This window comes from Mya arenaria, chromosome 1 (genome assembly GCF_026914265.1).
Source record: "Mya arenaria isolate MELC-2E11 chromosome 1, ASM2691426v1".
Classification (NCBI taxonomy): domain Eukaryota; kingdom Metazoa; phylum Mollusca; class Bivalvia; order Myida; family Myidae; genus Mya; species Mya arenaria.
In genome coordinates, this window is record NC_069122.1 from 28,236,629 (window position 1) to 28,243,149 (window position 6,521).

At 33.2% G+C, this 6,521-nt stretch overlaps 1 long non-coding RNA gene across 1 annotated transcript; it reads left to right on the forward strand.

The window, feature by feature from the left end:
* The first annotated feature begins 287 nt into the window (after positions 1-287).
* LOC128240881 (uncharacterized) lies at positions 288-5,636 on the forward strand. Its single transcript, XR_008262333.1, has 5 exons — positions 288-316; positions 622-735; positions 2,276-2,379; positions 5,003-5,131; positions 5,438-5,636. It is a non-coding gene; the product is annotated as an uncharacterized LOC128240881 (long non-coding RNA).
* The last annotated feature ends 885 nt before the right edge of the window (positions 5,637-6,521 follow it).

A 6,521-nucleotide genomic window follows, 5' to 3' on the forward strand; every position in this document is an offset into this window, starting at 1 on the left:
CTGATATTAATATTATTTCCTAATGAAACTGCTGACTTGTATCAGTCTTTGGTCTGTATTGTGCATCTATTCACACATTTTGTTTGTTCTTTAAGCAAAAATTACATTAATTGCAAATTCTATAAGCAATTAAACAAAACTTACTGCACATAGGATGCAGACTGATGTTTTATTTAGTGTGCATATGATTTTCAGCTTATGGACAAGAAAACATCTTCTTCAACAATCACAGCAACACAATGAGATCCCAATTTTAAAGAAATAATGCCACCTTTCATTAAATCATTGATTTTCAAGAAAGGAATATCATCTCCAAGTAAGAGAAATTCTAAGCATGTCTGGTTTGAATGCTTTCAAAATGCATCTGGGTACTCAATAAGATGAGATTTACCTTTGAGTTGTTAAAAACTGATTGCAAAGTGTCCAAAAGACTATATCTTTTATTAAATTTGTCCTGAAAATCTTTGAATTCATTAAATTTTCTGCATATTTATCACATTTATGACTATATTAAAGGTTGTGTATGCCTCAAATGAGTGTTTACAGGCCTTTTTCAAACTTTAACAGTAGTGGCAGATAGTTTTATTTGTGTAAAACATTGCTTTTGTGTCTTGCTTGCAGATCATGATGTGCCAATAAGCTCCAGTTAGCTGTGGCCTTTTCCCCAGGCGGTAGTCCTGCAATCTGAATCCAGGAGATGCAGCTCTGAATCCAATATTTCAGAAGAATGAAGATGTTAGTCAACTCTGCAGTACTTGATTGTGTGTAAATGATTCCAGTGAGTGAGATTTATAGCAAATCAGGTGTAAATAAGCATCTTATAGACAATAGTGAAGTGCTGTACTCTGAATTTAATGCCAAATCTAGCCTTCAAAACAGATTCTTAAAGTATTATTTTTTAAAATCGGCATAATAATGCTATCTCTGCATTTTCTACATCATGTTGCCACCTCATACATGAAAACACTAGCAGTTGTCATAAATCTTTAATTTTTGGTGTGTTTTTTGCCATTTTCTTTGTTGCGCCATTTGTCTCGGAAGCCAACAATTTGGCATATAGTGTTGTTTAGACTGTCTATTAACACATGATCACTAATTTTTTTGTATTAAACTGAACAGTTCTGTTACCTTTGTATATAAGTGGACCAGAAAAGCAAAATTTTGACAAGTTGAGGCATTTTAGTTTGGCTCTATGTCATTTTTTAAAAAAAACACTAAGCCGATGAAGTGGAAAAACCTTATTTTGCTTAGATGTTTTTTTAAAAGAGTAGGCAGGCCATTTTTGTGGTGCTGTTCTATAGACACTATTGAAAGCTACAAGGAAAACTTTACTTGGTCAAATTATTCCAATGCATAAGGAAATAATGGCTCTTCAAAGGTTTGCGGCTTAACATTTGAGGGAAATGGCTGTTTCTGCTTTTTATGAAAATACCACAGGTGCTAATACTTGTCTCATTCATTGAGTGTTTGATATATCATTGCCAAACTATCAGTATATGTTGCATATAGCCTGAAGCTGAACTATAGGAGTTTTGAAGTCTGTTTCTGAAAAAATGTTGCTTAAATAGGCTCAAGACCACAGTTATCTGCCCCCCGTTGACCAAGATCCGGATGTTAATACAGACAAAAGAGTGCTTGTGTTCAAGTATCAATATTTTATTAAAATTGAATGAAAAAGAAGCAAAAAATGTGGCTTTTGCAGAGAACTTGACTGAATTTGACACTTTATTGCAGAAATTGATAGTTTTCAGTGTAAATATTGGAAAAATCATAGCTTGTGGAAGTCTGAAAATTAGTTGTTTGTAGCCGATTGACTCCTTGGCGGAAGGGTTCTGTATTTGAACTCAATTTTGACAGTCAGGTCAATGGTCAACATGGTGTTTTCTTGTGATAATATTTCGTGTCTTGAATTGTTCTAGAGATGCCATGTCCTTGTTTTTCAATTGGGATGTGTATAAAGTCAAAAGCCAGGTTAGTGTCTATATGAAACATATAGTAAAAATAACTGTGGTCTCACGCCTGATATAGAGGAAGCTTTTGGAGTTGACAGTGCTTAGCCATAGAATATTGGTGTTTGAGTATGAAATTTGAAAATCTTATATTACATAATATAAATTAATAATATATAATTTTCTTATATATTTTTGACATTTTAAAAAAAAACCTACTTTCACTTTCAATTTAATGTTTGGAATTAGTTCAAAATGATGTTACATAATGAATGAAAGCCTCACTTTCAATTCCAAAGTATAAATGGAGGGATTTTTAAACATAGGAAGCAGACCCAGGAGGAACTGTTGAAGAACCAGCCAGACAGCCCCCCCCCAAGCTGCCCAACAGGCTGAGCTGTACTTGGTGTTTGCCAACATGCTGTAATTTGTAAGTACTTCAAGATTATATAATGGAAAATTGTATCCAAACTTTGTTTGTTCCATTCCTAAATGAATTTCTTTCATGTTGTCAATCATTTCTGATGTGGCTTTGATAATAATATTATTTTCTAATGAAACTGCTGACTTGTATCAGTCTTTGGTCTGTATTGTGCATCTATTCACACATTTTGTTTGTTTTTTTAAGCAAAAAATACATTAATTGCAAATTCTATAAGCAATTAAACAAAACTTACTTCACATAGGATGCTGACTGATATTTTATTTAGTGTGCATATGATTTTCAGCTTATGGACAAGAAAACATCTTCTTCAACAATCACAGCAACACAATGAGATCCCAATTTTAAAGAAATAATGCCACCTTTCATTAAATCATTGATTTTCAAGAAAGGAATATCATCTCCAAGTAAGAGAAATTCTAAGCATGTCTGGTTTGAATGCTTTCAAAATGCATCTGGGTACTCAATAAGATGAGATTTACCTTTGAGTTGTTAAAAACTGATTGCAAAATGTCCAAAAGACTATATCTTTTATTAAATTTGTCTTGAAAATCTTTGAATTCATTAAATTTTCTGCATATTTATCACATTTATGACTATATTAAAGGTTGTGTATGCCTCAAATGAGTGTTTACATGCCTTTTTCAAACTTTAACAGTAGTGGCAGATAGTTTTATTTGTGTAAAACATTGCTTTTGTGTCTTGCTTGCAGATCATGATGTGCCAATAAGCTCCAGTTAGCTGTGGCCTTTTCCCCAGGCGGTAGTCCTGCAATCTGAATCCAGGAGATGCAGCTCTGAATCCAATATTTCAGAAGAATGAAGATGTTAGTCAACTCTGTAGTACTTGTTTGTGTGTAAATGATTCCAATGAGTGAGATTTATAGCAAATCAGGTGTAAATAAGCATCTTATAGACAATAGTGAAGTGCTGTACTCTGAATTTAATGCCAAATCTAGCCTTCAAAACAGATTCTTAAAGTATTTTTTTTTTTAAAAAGGGCATAATAATGCTATCTCTGCATTTTCTACATCATGTTGCCACCTCATACATGAAAACACTAGCAGTTGTCATAAATCTTTAATTTTTGGTGTTTTTTTTTGCCATTTTCTCTGTTGCGCCATTTGTCCCGGAAGCCAACAATTTGGCATATAGTGTTGTTTAGACTGTCTATTAACACATGATCACTAAATTTCTTGTGTTAAACTGAACAGTTCTGTTATCTTTGTATATAAGTGGACCAGAAAAGCAAAATTTTGACAAGTTGAGGCATTTTAGTTTGGCTCTATGTCATTTTTTATATAACACTAAGCCGATGAAGTGGAAAAACCTTATTTTGCTTAGATTTTTTTTAAAAGAGTAGGCATGCCATTTTTGTGGTGCTGTTCTATAGACACCATTGAAAGCTACAAGGAAAACTTTACTTGGTCAAATTATTCCAATGCATCAGGAAATAATGGCTCTTCAAAGGTTTGCGGCTTAACATTTGAGGGAAATGGCTGTTTCTGCTTTTTATGAAAATACCACAGGTGCTAATACTTGTCTCATTCATTGAGTGTTTGATATATCATTGCCAAACTTTCAGTATGTGTTGCATATAGCCTGAAGCTGAACTATAGGAGTTTTGAAGTCTGTTTCTGAAAAAATGTTGCTTAAATATAGAGGAAGCTTTTGGAGGGGTGGCCTATTTTAAATTGTTATAAATTCTTAATTTATACAGCAATCTTATTGAAACTTGGCCAGTTGACTGTGCTTAGCCATAGAATATTGGTGTTTGAGTATGAAATTTGAAAATCTTATATTACATAATATAAATTAATAATATATAATTTTCTGATATATTTTTGACATTTTGAAAAAAAAACCTACTTTCACTTTCAATTTAATGTTTGGAAATAGTTTAAAATGATGGTAACTAATGAATGAAAGCCTCACTTTCAATTCCAAAGTATAAATGGAGGGATTTTAAAAAATAGGAAGCAGACCCAAGAGGAACTGTTGAAGAACCATCCAGACAGCCACCCCCCCCCCCTTCAGGCTGCCCAACAGGCTGAGCTGTACTTGGTGTTTGCCAACATGCTGTAGTTTATAAGTACTTCAAGATTATATAATTGAAAATTGTATCCAAACTTTGTTTGTTCCATTCCTAAATGAATTTCTTTCATGTTGTCAATCATTTCTGATGTGGCTTTGATAATAATATTATTTTCTAATGAAACTGTTGACTTGTATCAGTCTTTGGTCTGTATTGTGCATCTATTCACACATTTTGTTTGTTCTTTTAAGCAAACATTACATTAATTGCAAATTCTATAAGCAATTTAACAAAACTTACTGCACATAGGATGCAGACTGATGTTTTATTTAGTGTGCATATGATTTTCAGCTTATGGACAAGAAAACATCTTCTTCAACAATGATATCCGAATTTTAAAGAAATAATGCCACCTTTCATTAAATCATTGATTCATTCTATCAATCATTCATATATAAGAAATAAAAAGTGAGCAGTTTTCATAAAGAATAGAGCCTTTTCCCTTCATGCATTAAAAACACAACCTTAATACATTATAAATGTTTTAAAAACCCTAATTTATTGCTTATTTTAATAGCCAGCCTGGTTGCTGTAGCCACAGAGGAATTTTCAAGGACAAGAACCAGTGCTGGTAAAACTGTGGTCTCGTGTGATTGTCCATACCGGCTCTCGGCAAGGATTTTCAAGAAAGGAATATCATCTCCAAGTAAGAAGAAATTCTAAGCATGTCTGGTTTGAATGCTTTCAAAATGCATCTGGGTACTCAATAAGATGAGATTTGCCTTTAAGTTGTTAAAAACTGATTGCAAAATGTCCAAAAGACTATATCTTTTATTAATTTTGTCCTGAAAATCTTTGAATTCATTAACTTTTCTGCATATTTATCACATTTATGACTATATTAAAGGTTGTGTATGCTTCAAATGAGTGTTTACAGGCCTTTTTCAAACTTTAACAGTAGTGGCAGATAGTTTTATTTGTGTAAAACATTGCTTTTGTGTCTTGCTTGCAGATCATGATGTGCCAATAAGCTCCAGTTAGCTGTGGCCTTTTCCCCAGGCGGTAGTCCTGCAATCTGAATCCAGGAGATGCAGCTCTGAATCCAATATTTCAGAAGAATGAAGATGTTAGTCAACTCTGTAGTACTTGTTTGTGTGTAAATGATTCCAATGAGTGAGATTTATAGCAAATCAGGTGTAAATAAGCATCTTATAGACAATAGTGAAGTGCTGTACTCTGAATTTAATGCCAAATCTAGCCTTCAAAACAGATTCTTAAAGTATTTTATTTTAAAAAAGGGCATAATAATGCTATCTCTGCATTTTCTACATCATGTTGCCACCTCATACATGAAAACACTAGCAGTTGCCATAAATCTTTATTTTTTGGTGTGTTTTTTGCCATTTTCTTTGTTGCGCCATTTGTCCCGGAAGCCAACAATTTGGCATATAGTGTTGTTTAGACTGTCTATTAACACATGATCACTAAATTTCTTGTGTTAAACTGAACAGTTCTGTTACCTTTGTATATAAGTGGACCAGAAAAGCAAAATTTTGACAAGTTGCGGCATTTTAGTTTGGCTCTATGTCATTTTTTATATAAAACACTAAGCCGATGAAGTGGTAAAACCTTATTTTGCTTAGATGTTTTTTTTTAAAAGAGTAGGCAGACCATTTTTGTGGTGCTGTTCTATAGACACCATTGAAAGCTACAAGGAAAACTTTACTTGGTCAAATTATTCCAATGCATAAGGAAATAATGGCTCTTCAAAGGTTTGCGGCTTAACATTTGAGGGAAATGGCTGTTTCTGCTTTTTATGAAAATACCACAGGTGCTAATACTTGTCTCATTCATTGAGTGTTTGATATATCATTGCCAAACTTTCAGTATGTGTTGCATATAGCCTGAAGCTGAACTATAGGAGTTTTGAAGTCTGTTTCTGAAAAAATGTTGCTTAAATAGGCTCAAGACCACAGTTATCTGCCCCCCCCGTTGACCAAGAACCGGATGTTAATACAGAAAAAAGAGTCTGTTCAAGTATCAAAAGGTTATTAAAATTGAATGAAAAAGAAGCAAAAAATGTGGTTTATGCAGAG